At 39.0% G+C, this 16781-nt stretch overlaps 1 protein-coding gene across 5 annotated transcripts in view; it reads left to right on the top strand.

The window, feature by feature from the left end:
- The first annotated feature begins 270 nt into the window (after nucleotides 1-270).
- OXR1 (oxidation resistance 1) overlaps nucleotides 271-16781 on the top strand; it is a 719190-nt gene continuing 702679 nt past the window's right edge. For all 5 annotated transcript variants that reach the window (XM_029222485.1, XM_029222484.1, XM_029222490.1 and 2 more), the window contains exons 1-4: nucleotides 271-395; nucleotides 4409-4496; nucleotides 4688-4789; nucleotides 15737-16000. The gene's annotated coding sequence lies outside the window, so the exon portion shown is untranslated. The remainder of the gene's footprint in view (nucleotides 396-4408; nucleotides 4497-4687; nucleotides 4790-15736; nucleotides 16001-16781) is intronic.

Raw genomic sequence — 16781 nt, 5'->3', positions numbered from 1 at the left:
TTGCCTAGTTGTTGGTATTTTGTCAATGGGACACTAATACAGACTTTGGTACTGAGACTTTGGTACTGCTGTTGGAAATAATTTAAAATGTGGAAGTGGCTTTGGGATTAGGTAATGGGTAGAGTGTGGAAAATTTTTGAAGCACATAATAGAAAAAGTTTAGATTACCTTTGAAGAGACGTATAAAAAATTGTCTAATGGAACGGAAATGTCTATCCTATTCTGTCCTATCCTGTCCCACCATTGTATTTTGCAAGCATGTCACTTATTTTCTAGTTTTACAGGTCAGAAGATGGAGAAGAAATTCTCCCTCAAGACTGCAGCAACATCAACTCCTGCCTGGGTTTCGAGCTGGCCTGCCCTACGGATTTCAGACTTTCAGTCTCCACAATCAGGTGAGCTAATTCCTTAAAAAAATAAATGTGTGTGTGTGTGTGTATATATATGTGTGTGTGTATATACACATATATATAATCAATTTATGTGTACAAAATCAATGTACATATATATACTCTTGGTCCTGTTTCTGTGGAGAAAGCTGACTATTACAAACAGCTATAAAGTAACCTCTCAATATGCTTCATACCTACATTAGCTTCATACTTAAGTTGTTAGCTCACTGAACAGTGTTATAACTGATCATTTAGCGGGTTTGATTTCTTTAAATCTTTAGGAATGCAGATACACATGTTAACTGCTAACATGAAAAATGTTTCTGTAAGAGTCATGAAAAAATAAAGGTTAATTGTACCTAATTAAAGCTTTAGCAATATACCCTGTTATATGTTTATTTGGTCTGATTAGAGGCAGCTGGTTGAATATACTAGATAGATAGATAGAGAGATAGATAGATAGAGAGATAGATAGAAAATAGGATGTAGGTACCTAAGTCAGGGCTTCAATAATATTTAAATATAAATATTAACCAATGAGGTTGATAATGATTTTCTGTTGATTATAAACAATAGAATGAGTTGTTTCCTCACTTCCCTCTGACTGTGTCCCTTCTCTTCTTAAAAAACTTGCAGATCATATCTAAGTGTCTAGTATATATAAGCTCTGATTGAAGATTCCAAGTGATACCAAGGAACTTATATTTATATATATAAATATATTGAGCTTGTTAATATTACGCATACTGAACACCTATTTTACTGACGTATTGTTTTCTTCAAGCTGATTTCAGGACTCCACTGAAAATTTAAAAAGTTTAAGGCCCAACCCAGCATTGATACATCACTAAAGGAAAAAAAAAACTTGAGTTTTGAAACTATAGACTGAATATATTATATATGTTGAAAATACATGTGGCAGAGCTATGTATACTTCCCAGGTATATCTGTATATGTTCTACCCACCGGCATTCTTTTATTCCTATTTTAACCTCATGTCTGACAACAGTAATGGGATATGTTGCACCAAAAGTCACTGTGAAAGAAATGAACAGTAGCTATTGTCATGTGTGCAGCACAAAGTTTATGACTCGGGGGTTCACCACACTTGAAGTTGTATGAAATGATACCCCAGTCCTCTCATACCCAGTGTTCACAGCTTACTGTGTATTATCAGAAAATCCAGTGGGAAAGTTACTAACAAGAGGGGTTTCTACCAGTATCTTTGGTTGTCAGACAACTTTACTGAAAATAATTGTGATTATACATATGTGATGTGGAAAGGGAAGTCATACATGCGTGCAATTCCCATGTGCGGTGTCTGATTTGAGAAGGCATACCCACGTCCTCTTGGTTGTCTTCTCTTGTTCTCATTTCAATTCCATGCTTGAACAGCACTGTGGATTGAATGGGAATTTCTCTGCTCTACTCAATTCCTGGGGTAGTCACTGAGGTCTCCCCACACGGGCTGCTGTCTCCGTGTCTCCAGCCTGTGTGAGCTCCAGAGGTAGGTAGCTTTCAGCTTCCTAGTAGTTGTTCTTTTTCCCCCCCTTCATATATTCTTTGTCTGGCTTCATGGAGACTTGCCCTAAGAATATAAAGCTTATATTTTAGGTGAAAACCCCAGGGGACACTTCCGCAGGTTTCTGCAGTTACTTCCCTGTAAACTCTCTTATGTCTGATTATCCTGCTTCACAAATGCCAGCTCCCCTCATTGTCTCTTACTTTGACATCTGTTTTCTTATTTTTAAATTTTTAAAATTTTATCTTTTTAATTTTTATTGAAATATAGTTGAGTTACAATCTTGTGTTAGTTTCAGGTGAACAGCGAAGTGATTCAGTTTTACATATATATCTGTATATATGTTCTTTTTTAGATTTTTTTTCCATTATAGGTTATTACAAGATATTGAGTGTAGTTCCCTGTGCTATACAGTAGATCCTTGTTGGTTATCTACTTTATATATAGTACTGTGTATATTTTAATCCCAGACTCCTCGTTTATCCCTCCCCCCCATCCCCCCACTATCCCCTTTGGTAACCATAAGTTTCTTCTCTAAGACTGAATCTTTCTGCTTTATAAATAAGTTCATTTGTATCATTTTTGTTTTTAGATTCCACATGTAAGCGTTATCATATAATATTTGTCTTTGCACACCTGTCATCTGACCTCAGTGAAACCACTGTGCTTTGTTAGAGGTCCTCCACCTAGGCAGCCATCTGGAAGTGTCCCCAGGGAGAAAGAATTCATGATTCTGTGGTCCCCTTTCCTTGAGTTCATTCTCTTAAGAATCATAGATCTGCACCTCCAGATTTCAAACATCTGAAATAGTTATTTTGAAAATTTTCTTCAGTTATGTAATTGCTTTTGGCAAAAGGCTGAGCCATATTTATTATGTTCCATCATGGCCGGAAGTAGGATTCTCTACAAACATGTTTTACGTTTGTTTCTCACCTTAGGAGTAACTAGAACATCCAAATTGTATAAATTCAAATTCCAAATGATGTAATATACCTCCTGTAGCATGCCTGTCTTGTCCTCTCCCTGTGTTGACTGACTTATTTCTAGACCACCCTTTCACTGAATGTATAAACCTTTTATCAAGGGAGGTCTCTTTTTTCATTAGTTGATGAGGGCTAAAACCTAAGTCCCTAGATTACAGAGTCTGGATTTCCCTTCCATAATCGTCACAGTTTCATCACATAGTTACTTGCTCTGATTACAGCACCTAGAATAAACTAGCAGCTAAGTTATATTTTACTGTATACTGACTAGCCCACGCATGGAGTAATGTTTGTTTTGACTGTTCCTTATTGAGAGGAAGATACACTGTCTTAAGTCAAGTTACCAAGAAGCAGATTCTGAAATGAAGACTTATGTGAAACTGGTTTATTAAGGAGGTGCTCCGAGGAAGATTAATAAGGAAGAGTGCCCGGAAGCAGGACAGGGAGGGAGAGGAAGCCCAGCAGGAGGTAATTTAAGCTTCACTTCAACCTGGTTCTATAGGGAAGCTCTCAAGTAAAACAGACACCTCAAAGTTGTCCAGAATTGAGACAACTTTGTGCTTGAACTGGGCTTTCAAACTGCCCCATCTGTGATTTCTGGGCCAAAGGCCTTGAGGATGGGCAATAAATTCCCAGATGCCCCGGTTTCCCACCTGCCCACAAAAAAGTCTCCAGCAGCCCAAGGACAGTTCTGTAAGAAGTAGACTAGGCAAAGCACACCTAAAGGCAGGGAGGGGGCACACCCTCCCCCATAAAAAGGGGTGCACAAACTATGGTATATGACTGATTGAGCTATAGGGTATTTATCCAAGATGCTACAATATTCCCAGAAAGGAGCAAATATAGTCTTTAAATAGTGTCTTGTGAAAAGGGGTTAAATCTGTTCTGTATGGTCTCAAGAAGGTAAACTAAAACTTCTGGATGGAAGGAACATCAGAAAGGTTAGAACTTCTCCAAACATTTTAACAGAGTTCCTTATAGATGCCATAGTGGCTGGGAGCATCTTTATATTCTGACTCTTAGGTGTCAAGATCATCCCACCAGCACATCCTACCAAGAGTGGAGAGTTAACATGTGGTTTCCAAAGCTTCCAAATTGTGAGCAAACTAGACAATCAGGTTGTCAAACTTGATTCACTGAAGATATTTTAAGAAAAAGGGCAAGTATCCTACTAACTGAAAACCGTTAAACTTCCTTCCACAAAATTACACACTTATTAAAATAAGGCATTCTGTTATCAGTTTATTTTCCCTGCATCACTACACAGCACATGTTCAGTCTTCTGGGATGGTTTAGGTCCAAGATAAAGTGGGGCTAGAAAAATGAAAAGAAAATGAAAAAAACCCACTTCTGTATCTTCCTCCTTTCTTGTTTGCAGCACTATGAAATAAGTAAAGGGAATTGGATAAAATCTCAGGATAAGGAGACCATAACCCAGTCTGGGCACCTTCTGAGAACTTTCATTTTTTTCACTTCTCTCTTTCCACTGTTTCTTTTTTTTTTTTTAATAGCTTTGTATACTGGTGAGCCTGTAAACATAAACATTTTAGGTGTGGAGAACAGACCTCTAAAGGAAGACTTGAGAGTCTTCGGCAAAATGTAAGTAAAGAAAAATCCCCTCACTCTGATTAAAAACACCAAAAACCACCCCTCTGAGGAGACTTTACCTTTAAGAATTAGGCAAAGGGGGCGGTCAGCAACTGAGAGACAGGGACAAACATTTTGTTTCTAATGGTCCATGTCCAATCCTTCAAACTGAGGCTTTATCAAAATAATTTTTTTTTTTCTAGAGAGCAGAAAATCCTCACTAGCAGGAGCTATTTAAAGTCTCTTGGCCTTACATTGAAACTGCAGATTTGGCAGGAGCCGGTTTCAGCTGGATTTTCTGGGCAGTAAGTAATGCAGCAGCAAATTTACTCTTTTTAGTATAATGGCAACCGTCGTTGGAAGGAAAGGGAATGACTTCAGGCAGTGCCAAATTTTAAATGAAAAATCTAACTATAGCCGTTCCTTGCGCTTTCTGGGAGAGGGCTGAATGATTGCGTGGGAAGCCAGGGTGAAGGGTGACCTCAACCTGCCCGCTTTGGAGACTAGCTCAAGGGATAGCTGAGGTCAGCTCGCCCCACACCTGGCCCCTGGGGAGGATTTGCAGTCATGTGACAATGGGAGCAGCATGGAATTGAAAAGCAACTTCGCTGGGTTGAACCCGGGTAGAGCTGGTATCAAGGGAAGGAGGTTTCCTCTTTGATCTCTGAGCCCTTGAGCTGCAGCATGAGAAATAATCAGAGTTATGGTGCAAACCAGCCAGAGAGTCTCCGGGGCCTTTTTTTGGATTCTGTACCAGGCAGGGGTAAGTCCCTGCTGGAGCGAAGGAGACATCATGGTGCACATTCGTCCTTATGTAAGTGACGGGAAGCAACTGCTTACTTTCAATGATTTCTCTTTTCACTCTACAGCTTTCTATGCCCTGACCTTCCACTCCACCTTAAAAATGAGTCATTTTACAAAAATAGACTTCTTTGTGAATAATAATGTAAGTCTCAAGTAATTGCTACCGATCTAAAAGTAGATATTTGGAGTAGAAGGTACAATCTTGAGCTAAACTCAAATTAAGTTATACCAGAGAATGTCTAGACAACTCATGGGATAGGGTTGCCAAAAGCATCTTTGCAAGAAGGATGGAACCTTCTGGAAGATGCCTCTCCCTAAATGAAGAGGAAGCCAGAAAGGCAAACTCAAACTAGTAATAAACCTGAAGTCTGTGTACAGCATGGGGCCACACACACTCTGCCTTGGGACTGCCATCAAAAAATGTAAGAAAGAAGAGAAGAGGGGATTTCTCCCCTTTTTTTAGTCATGGTCTTTTAGTTCTACCCCTGCAGGGCTCAGTGCATCTGTGATGAGCCCAAGGGGAGACTTCAGTGACTGTCCTTAGAAAGTGGTAGAGGTGGTGCCCACCTAGTGTAACAGTCCCCAGAAAAAGGGCCAGTGCCCCCAGGAAGATGCAGCGATACCCCGCTCAGACAGCAGTGGAGCCCAGGGTGCAGAGCAAAGCACAGAAGAGGCCACAGTACCAGATGGAAACTGCAGCAGAGGTACCAGTCTCTGCAAAGGAGCTGATCAGAAGCTACACGTGAGATACCCAGATGGAGGCGCCTATTAATTCTTGGGCCAAAGGAGCTTTTCGGGGATTTGAAGTACTGCACGAGCAAGTAGAGAAATGAACCCCTAACAAGGTTTTTTAAACATAAACTCATTTATACTCATAGGTTGATGAGAGCTACAAAAAACCAAAACAATGTTCCATTTGATAAGCGGCTCTTGCTTTGCTCTACTGTCGAACCAGGCAGCAAAACGCTCATAGGCCCCAGGATTACCTTCCTTCACGCAGGCTCCCGTGAGCAGTGGGAAATCGTATGGAATCTAATCACAGAAAAGACAACCACTGGAAGAACTCAGATTCACAGGACTCTCAGCAGTTCCCTTTAACAGACTGGTAAAGCGTAAAGCAGAGAGGATCGCTGACATCTGAGGCCAAGTTTAAAGGCCCTGTAGTCTCATGCCTACCAGGACGGCTTATTGTGGGGTAAACCCTGCAGATACCCCAGCGTTTTTTACTTGCCCCTCCCAGGGCTTTTCCAGGAAATGCAAAATGTATCCAGTAACATCAAATGAAAATTCCTCAAGACTTTTTCCTCTATGCAAAGGGGAAATAAAACATTTTTGGAAGCAGAAAATGAGCTATGTAAGCATCCTAACAGGTGGGTTTTAAGTTCTTCCACAAATAATACATTTGATCAGTGAAAAAAATATGTCAAATGTTGTTTCATCATTCTTGGTAGACTATAAAAAGGATATCATTTTATTTCTCCTATCAGACCAAAAAAATGTCACTTTTGAGTCAAAATGTGCGCATAGTAGGACCTCAGTAAATATGCATTGGAAAACGACTGCCATTCAACGGACACCCTTGAAGTACTCTTTTCACATTCACAATGACCCTATCGTCCTCGTTTTAGACATTTTATAGATGAATACTTTATAGATGAAGTTTAGAGGGGTTAATAACCAGGTATACAATTTAATAAATAAGACCATGAAAGATAAACTTAGTAACACTTAAAACAATGGATCAACCCCCAAATGACTTTTAAAGAAACTTTTTTTCCAAAAATGAAAATATATTTGTTTTCTGATTGTTAATGTGCGCCCATTGTTAAATTTCCCAGTAATCCATAAACTTATCCTAAAAGAATTGCAAATAGAATCCCCAATGTGACGATCCTGTAAGGTTACAGTTGGGTGGGGGCAATGCACTTACATTGAAGTACAGTCACCCTCTTCCCAAGTTCAGCCCTACTAGTGGGCTTTGAAACTTATCTTGACTCAACTAACAAGGGTAGTTTCTTGAGATCTTGAGAATTTTATCAAATCTCTCTTACTCAGTTGAAAGATCTCTTTGCTTTTACCAAAAGCAGAACATGGCACCTCAGTGGAGGCAACCACAAGTGGGGAGAACCTTCAGGAGTGTGTTTGATTGTGTGATTTCCACTCTAGGGCAGCCTTACCCTCGTTCATCACCCCAGACCAAGTTGGAAGACCTCTAACTTATGCAGGACAACTATGCCACCAGCTATTCCTACAAAACTCCAGGGGCATAGGAAATTTTTGTTTAACAGTCTGAAAAGCAAAAGGACTTTTAAAAATAAAATTAACTCACACATGAAATTCCCTTTGGTGGTGAAAATTGTCCCAGATGAAATTATTAAACAAAAGTCACCTGAGAGTATAAATAGGTTAAATTACAGTTGACCCTTGAACAGCACAGGTTTGAGTTGAGTGGGTCCACTTATACATGGATTTTTAAAACATATATTGGAAAATTGGAGATTTGTGATAATTTGAAAAACAACTTGCAGACAAACCACGTAGCCTAGAAAATTGAAAAACTTAAAAAGTTATCTATGTCATGAATGCATAAAACACATATAGATACTAGCCTGTTTTATCATTCACTACCAGAAAGTATACACAAATCTATTATAAAAAGTTAAAATTTACCAAAACTTACGCACACAAACACTTGCAGACGGGACGTAGTGCCATTTGTAGTTGAGAGAAATGTAAACAAACATAAAGATGCAGTATTAAGTCGTAACTGCATAAGCTTAACTGTAGTATATACTGTCCTACTCTAATAATTTTGTAGCCACACCCTGCTGCTATTTTGGTGAGCTCAAGTGTTGCAAGTATCTGCTTAAAATGCTGTATGATGCTAATCAGCTGTGAGTGAGCGAGTGAGCAGTTTGTCTCTCCAGTAAATTGCATATTGCAGTAAAAAGTGATCTCCCACTGTTCTCGCATATTTTTCATCATGTTCAGTGCAATACTGTAAACCTTGAATGACACCATGGGACCCTTGGTGCCACTAGTGTTGCTGGAAGTGCTCCGAAGAAGCAAAGTCATGACGCTACAAGAAAAAGCTGAATTGTGTGATACATACCTTAGATTGAGGTCTGCAGCTTCCGTTGCCCATCATTTCGAGATAAAGGAATCCAGGGCAAGGACCAATGTAAAGAAAACAAAGGAATTCGTAAAGCTGTTGCTGCAGCTACAACAGCAGGTGCAAACACTTTGCACTTTTCACAAAATACCTTTTTAACTTGTATTGAAAATGCAGCTTTTATGTGGGTGCAGGATTGCTGTAAGAAAGGCATGTCTGGAGACGCTAATATGATTCGAGAAAAAGTGAAATCATTATATGGCAACTTGAGCAGAGGGAAGGTGAAGGATCTAAAACTGGAGGATCTACTGCCAGCAAAGGATGGTTTGATAACTTTAGAAAGAGGTTTGGCTTAAAAAATCTCAAGATTATAGCAGAGGGAGCTTCCGCTGACCAAGAGGCAGCAGATGAGTTCCCAGATACCATCAACAGAATCACTGAGGAGAAAGGAAATCTCCCTGGACAGGTTTTTTAATGCAGGCAAAAGTGTCCTATTCTGGAAAGAGAAAAATGCCACAGAGGGTATTTATTATCAAGGAAGAGAATCGAGTACCAGGATTTAAGGCAGGAATGGATAGTCTAATGCTACTGTTTTGTACAAATACTGTCTGGCATATGATCAGGACTGTGGCTGCCCTTATCTACAAAGCTGCTAATTCCTGAGGCTTAAAGTGAAAAGACGAACACTGTCAGCTGCCAGTCTTTTGGATCAACAACAGCAAGGGCTGGACAACAAGAACCCTTTTTCTGGATTGTTTCCATCCATGTCCTTTAAGACCTTTAAAACCCTTTTGTTATTGGACAATGCCTCTGGTCACCCAGAACTTTATGAATCCAACACTGAAGGTGTCAAGGTGGCCTACTCATCCCCAAACACATCTCTAACGCAGCCTCTAGATCAGGGAGTCATAAGGAACTTTAAGGGCCATTACACACTGTACTGTATGGAAAGGATTGTCAACACTACGGAAGAGAACCCCAATAGAATATCATGAAGGTCTGGAAGGATCACACCATTGGAGATGCCATCTCTGTTCCGGAAAAAGCTGTGAAAGGCAACAAGCCCCAAGCAATAAATTCCTGCTGTGTCCAGATGTTGTGTACGACTTCAGAGAATTTACAACAAAGCCAATCAAGAAAATCATGAAAGAGACTGGATATGAAAAAAAAAAAAAGTGGGAGGTGAAGGGTTTTAGGATATGAATCTTAGAGAAATTCAAGACACCACACGAGAGGAATTAACAGATGGAGATGAGTGCTTCTGAACAGTGCCAGACGACGAGGAAAGAGATGTAGACGAAGCAGTGCCAGAAAATAAATAGACATTAGACAATCTGGAAGAAGGCTTCCAACTGTTCAAGGCTGCTTTTGACTTCTGTTACAACATAGACCCTTCTATGACATGGGCATTGAAACTAAAGCAAACGGTGGAAGAAGGATTAGTAGTGTATAGAAGCATTTGTAGAGAAATAAGAAAGCAAAAGCATCAGACAGAAATGGTGATGTATTTGCATGAAGTTACAGGGAGTGCACCTGCTTCTCCTGCGTCCCCTTCCACCGCCTCCACCTTTCCCGCCTCTGCCACCCCTGAGACAGCAAGACTACTGCCTCCTCGTCCTCAGACTACTCAACATGAAGATGATCAGGCTGGAGACCTTTTTGATGATCCACTTGCACTTAATAAATAGTAAACAGTCCTCATGCCATACAGTTAATAAACTTATCTGTTGTGTATGTGTGTGTGTCTTTGTGTGACTATCTAATGACTGTATGGCAAGAACTGTACGAGACATTTCTGTGTCATCATCACGGCCTAAATATTCATTGTGTAGAACATCGTGTGCAAGACTTGTATTGAAGGGACTTCCCTGGTTGCACAGTGGTTAAGAATCTGCCTGCCAGTGCAGGGGACGCGGGTTCGATCTCTGGTCCAGAAAGGTCCCACGTGCAACTCCCGTGGAGCAACTAAGCCTGTGCACCACAACTACTGAGGCTGCACTCTAGAGCCCGCGAGCCACAACTACTTAGCCCACATGCCGCAACTACTAAGCCCGTGCTCCGCAACAAGAGAAGCCACCACGATGAGAGGTACACGCACCACAATGAAGAGTAGCCCCCGCTCGCTGCAGCTAGAGAAGGTCCACACGCAGCAACGAAGACCCAGTGCAGCCAAAAAAAAAAAGACTTGGATAGTCTGTCCTCACATAGACATATGGTAAGTGACATTTAATATAAAATTAATAATGTGTTAGTTTTCCTACTGTTTTATATTTCCATATTTCCTGTCTCCTGTCTCTCTCACAATTTAGGAAACTTCGTATCAGTCTATCATGACAAGTAAGTGGTTTTTTTAAAAAAGTACCGATGCTTCCAATACTGTATTATGAATATGGCTATGATATTATATGCCAAAAAATTTTATACTGATTCACTCACTAGTGTACAGGCTGTGCTACTGTGAAGCAATACACTAGGGCTACCATAAAGCAATGATGTTGCTGTTGCTTCATTATCAGTGAATGCGTCGTTACACCTGTCAACAAATATAAATTTCTTTTTCACATTATATTTTCCTTTTTGATGTCTAATGTTAGTAATAGGTATAACATCTACAGTGTTCGTATCATGTAAGATGATATTGATGTAAGTACTGACAGACAGTTCATCTTGTAAACAGACAACATAAACATATCAATAAATACAGTACAGAACTGTAAGTGTATTTTCTCTTATGATTTTCTTAATATATTTTCTTTTCTCTAGGCCACTTTATTGTAAGAATACAGTATATAATACATATACCATACGAAAAATGTATTGACTGTTTATGTTATCAGTAAGACTTCTAGTCAATAGCAGGCTATTAGTAGTTAAGTTATTGGGGTGTCAAAAGTTATCTGCAGATTTTTTAAAATAAATTTATTTATTTTTGGCTGCATTGGGTCTTTGTTGCTGCATGCAGGCTTTCTCTAGTTGTGGTGAGCAGGGGTTATTATTCGTTGTGGTGTGCAGGCTTCTCATTGCAGTGGCTTCTCTTGTTGCGGAGCACGGGCTCTAGAGGGCAGGCACAGTAGCTGTGGAGCACAGGCTTAGTCGCTCCGTGGCATGTGGGATCTTCCCGGACCAGGGCTCGAACCTGTGTCCCCTGCATTGGCAGGTGGACTCTCAACCACTGCGCCACCAGGGAAGCCCTATATACAGACTTTTGACTGCACCTCTAACCCCCGCATTGTTCAAGGGTCAACTGTACTTTACATTGCAGTATTCGTTTTCTAGAATTTAGGGTGCCAGCTAAGCAAAACTACAAGCAACATGAACTCTTAAAAAGAACCCTGTAAGGTTACTATAGTTTGATCTCAACTATGTATATTTCTACCAAAAAAAATTGCTATTCTTTAGAAAGTAAGCTAAGCACTTCACATGGTTATCTCACTTAATCTTCACAACTTTATGGAGTAGATAGGATTAGCTGCACTTGAGAGGTAGGAAGCTGAGACTTTGAGAAGAAGGATGTCCAAGACCACAGAATCAATAGGTATAAAGACCAGAATTCAACGCCTATTTGACTCTGTAGCTCACAGGCTTGATCAGTGGGCCATTCAATGCAATATTAGAACTGCCACGTTTATCACAAGGCAATGAGCATGAAAACAGAAAACCAACATTGGAAGGGCAGGAAAGTGGAAGGAAAGAAAGAACCTGGATCTTTCAGAATTCTGATATCATTGATCCATAGGACCCTGGAACTACCTACCTCCAGACGTCTTTCTAAGGGAACAGTGTTGATCTTTTTTCTTTCCAAGTAAAATTCCAAGAACAAGGAAATGCACAAAAATTAAGTGCACCAGGCAATGAGTATTGGCAAGAGCACACACCTGGGCAACTCAACCCAGTCCAGATGCAGAACAGTATCATTACTGCAGAAACTTCCTTTATGCCCCTCCCCAGTCAACCTCTACACCATCCTACTTACCAGGCAACGACTGCTGTGATTTTTTTTTTTGTACCATAAGTTAATATTGCTTGTTCCAGGACTCATATAATGGAATCATATAATATGTAGTCTTGGATAAGGCTTGTTTCACTCAGCGTGTAACAGGAGTAGTTCGTTGCTATTTATTGCTGAGTATTGCATTATGCACAGTTTGTTTATCCATTTGCCTATTGGAAAATCTTGGACTGTTTCTAGTTTAGGGCTATTATAGGGGGAAAAGTGCAATAATATTCTTGTGCAAGTCTTTTTGTGGACATATGCTTTCATTTCTACAGGATAAATATCTAGAACTGGAATTACTGGGATAGGGAAAGAGTGTGTTCAGTTTTATAAGAGACGGCTGGATCATGTTACAAAGTGGCTGTACATTTTACCCAGTCAACAACAATGTATAAGTGTCTGGTTGTTCCACATGATTGCCCACATTTAGTGTTCAGTTTTGTCAATTTTAGCCATTCTGGTGAGTGGACAGTATCTCATTATGGTTTTCCTTCACATTTCCCTAGTGACTAATAAAGTTGAGCATTGCTATAAAGCTACCATAATCAAGGCAATATTGTATTGGTGAAAGTATAGACACATTAATCAATGAAACAAAATAGAAGGCCTAGAAATATACACACAGAAATACAGTCAACTGATTTGTAACAATGGTGCAAAGGCAATTGATGGAGAAAGGATAATCTTTTCAGCAAATGGTGCTGGACAGTTGGAGATTCATGTGCAAATAAACAACTTTGTATCCATACCTTGCAATAAACACAAAAATAAACTCAAAATGGATTAAGTATAAAACCTAAAACTATAAATCTTCTACAACAAAATGAAGGAAAAGATCTTTATTATTTTGGTTAGGCAAAGAGTTTTTTTATATTAGTATGATCCATAAAAGAAAAAAAATAAATTGGACTTTATCAAATTTAAAAATATTTGTACTACAAAACTCACTATTGAGAGAATGAAAAGACAAGCTACAGACTAGAAGACAGTATTTGCAAATTATATTTCTGAAAAAAGGTTTCTATTCAAAATATAATAAAATCTCCTAAAACTCATCGATAAGAAAACGAACTGTCCAATTAAAACTTAGTAGAAAGATCTGAACAGACACCATTGAAGAAAATGCAGAGAGCAAACAGACATATGAAAAGATACTCAACATCATGAGTCATTAGGGAAATAAAAATTAAAACTACAGAGTGATACCACTGCACATCTATTAGAATGGCTAAAAAAATTAAGTATCAAGTACTGGCAAGGATGCAAAGTGACTAGAAGTCTTTACATTGCTAGTAGGAGTAAAAAATACAATATATTGCTACTAGGAATACAAAATGGTACAGATATTGTAGAATGCAGTATAGCAGGTTTGTTTTTGTTTTTGTTTTTGCTATGAAGATAAACATATGCTTATGATATGACTGACCAACTCTCCTTCTGGATATTTACAAAAGTGAAATGAAAATCTCACACAAAAAATCTGTATGTGAATGTTTATAGCAGATTAGTCACACTCACCAAAATTTAGAAACAACATGGATGTTATTTGATTGGTGAATGCAAAAACAAACTGGCACATCCATAAAAAACATAGACAAATCCTAATTGCATTTTGCCAAGCATAGGAAACTAGACCCAAGAGGCTACATATAATATGATAAATGATACCATTTATATGCCTTTCTAGAAAAGGCGAACTATTGGAAAGAGAATCAAACCAGTGGTTAATAGGGATAGAAAGTGAAGGATTTGGTTGACTAGAAAGGGAAATATGGGAATTTTTAGGATAATGGAACTATTTTATGTTGTGATATTGTGGTAGATACACAACTCTGAGCAGATGTCAAATCCCATAGAACTGTCCACCACAAGGAGCGAATTTTACTACATATAAATCCTAATAAATCAACAACAATGTGTGGGGAAACCACAGTAAATACAATCTATAGTAAATGAACCTAGTTGCATTAAAATTAATGACATTACTACGCGAAATGGAAAATAGTATTTTGACTGGATAATGTAAAGCAAAAGACTGAAAGAACCCGTACACAAATATTGTATTCTAGTTAGGAGGCTTGTTTCTCACAGAACTATAGCTTGCCAATCCTGAAACTATTTTATGCATATACTAGATTTGAAAAATAAGTATATAGTAGACATTAAGAGTTAGGTTTTTCACTGTTAGACAAAGAAGTTACAAATGATGCAAGGGGTTGGGGTGGAAAAGCTAGAATGAACCCAGAGGCATTTGATTAGATTCACAAGCATCAATATGAATTCACATTTTTGTGTGTATGTGTGTGTGTATGTGTGTTCATGTGGATAGATAGAGATAAATAAATGTAGATGTGTGTATAGGCATGAGATATATATATATATATATATATATATATATATATATATATATCTCCAAGCTCCTCTGTTCACTGAGAATGCCTAGAAACAATGAAGCTTTAGTAATAATTAATCCATCTAGCATCCATATGATGGATTCTAAATACCATTCTCAAAAAAAAAAGGGACCAAGGAACCAAACTAGTTTTAGCCATGAAAGTTCAGTGAAATGTGTGATCCTGGCTAGTATCCTGGCACGGAAAAAAACTCTGTAGAAAAGTGGTTGATTCCTGGCTTGTGGCAGAGAAAACATAAGGTCAGCTTGGACCATGTTGTGGTGCCAAAACAAAGGAAATGCTCCAAAAAGGATGAGGACATATCAGAAGGGCACAAGAACCAACCTGAAAGAGTTTCCAATAGCCAAAGGTGGAATTTTTGAGCAGTAAACTCATCAGTGATAATATGTGTTATAACCCATAGAATTAAGTAAATATCCATGAGTTTGTACCAATATAATCAAATGCAGTATGGAACATTAAAAGGACATCAGTGAAATCACTGGTGAAAGCTGATTGCATTTTGTAGTTCAGGTAATAGTATTCTACCAATATACATTTGCTAGTTTGTATGTAGTTGTACTACAGTTATATAAGATGCTAACATGAGGGGAAGCTGGGTAAAATTATATGGGAACTCTGTACTCTTTCTGTAACTTTTCTGTAAGTCTAAAATTCTTTCAAAATTAAAATAAAAAAAGTCTAGTAGGATCTAACATTAAAACTTCAATCCCTCATACAATGTAAAACTTCACGGACCCCCATTTCACTATGCAGCCGTTTGTTTCTCCAGAGTTAGAGCTGGGAGAGGGAGAAGAAGTGAGAATTAGAACAGCACTTACTTCACTGGTATGGTTGTAATATGACTTTAATACCACCTGGGTGTGGCAAATGATATCCAAATACTATTTCCTTTTTCTCATACTTTTCCTCAATCGCTTTTGTGCAGAAATCCTCCTTGCCGGGAAGCTCCAACTCATTTTCTGGCATGTGCACATGCAAGCTCCAGGTAACCACCGGTGACCACTCCCCTCAGCAGCTACATCTGACTGTTGATCTCTAGTCTCTTTCGGCTGATGTGGACTTGCTCCAGGCAGGAAACAAGATGGCTCATTGCCAGCTCTCTCCCAATCTTGAGGAGATATTCACATTGCTGCCTTTTTCCCAAGTCTAAGAACAGAAAGGCAGCAGGAGTTTGCTTAATGGACCAGGCGTAAGTAATACAAAGGGTCTCTTCTTATGCATTTTATCTCTGACAAAAGAAAACACATTGAAAAGCTAGTAAGATTAGTAAATGGAAATTAATTGTAACATACCTATGAAAAATTATATCAATAGGCTTTCAATGTATTGTGCTATTATCAGGGTCTTATTTCAGTACACATAAAGAATATTTATGTTCATTCTTGGCCCTGTTCCCTCCAAACCAAGTTTCTGTTTTCACTTGTGGGAGTTCTCAAGAGTATCACCTGCAGACAAGTGGCCAGAGAGCTTGCTGCCTCCCATGTCTCTGCCCCCCGGTGTTCTGATCACCTACATCTTTGCTCAGAGGTGCTCTACTCCTCATGAATGCATGCCTGACAGACAGCTGCTGCTTCTCAAACATCCATGCTTAAAGCTCACTGCTGGATGACTTACTTCCAGGAATCCGTCATGAATTTCTGATCACCTTTTAAAAAATGCAAAACTAGAATAAAGCAATGTTAAACATTATTTTTTTAAAAAGAAGCAAGTTACTCCCTCTTGAGAGAGCACCAGAATCACAACTAACTGCTGAACAATCATCAACAGGAAGACACTGGAACTCACTAAAAAAGATACCCCACATCTAACGACAAAGGAGAAGCCACAATGAGATGGTAGGAGGGGTACAATCAGAGTAAAATCAAATCCCATAACTGCTGGGAGGGTGACTCACAAACTAGAGAACAATTATACCACAGAAGTCCACCCACTGGAGTGAAGGTTCTGAGCCCCATGTCAGGCTTCCCAAC

This window comes from Monodon monoceros, unplaced genomic scaffold, assembly GCF_005190385.1.
Source record: "Monodon monoceros isolate NGI ecotype Baffin Bay Population unplaced genomic scaffold, NGI_Narwhal_1 Super_Scaffold_14, whole genome shotgun sequence".
In the NCBI taxonomy this organism is placed as follows: Eukaryota; Metazoa; Chordata; class Mammalia; order Artiodactyla; family Monodontidae; genus Monodon; species Monodon monoceros.
Note: the sequence above shows the minus strand (reverse complement) of the source record. Positions and strands in the feature narration are given on the sequence as shown.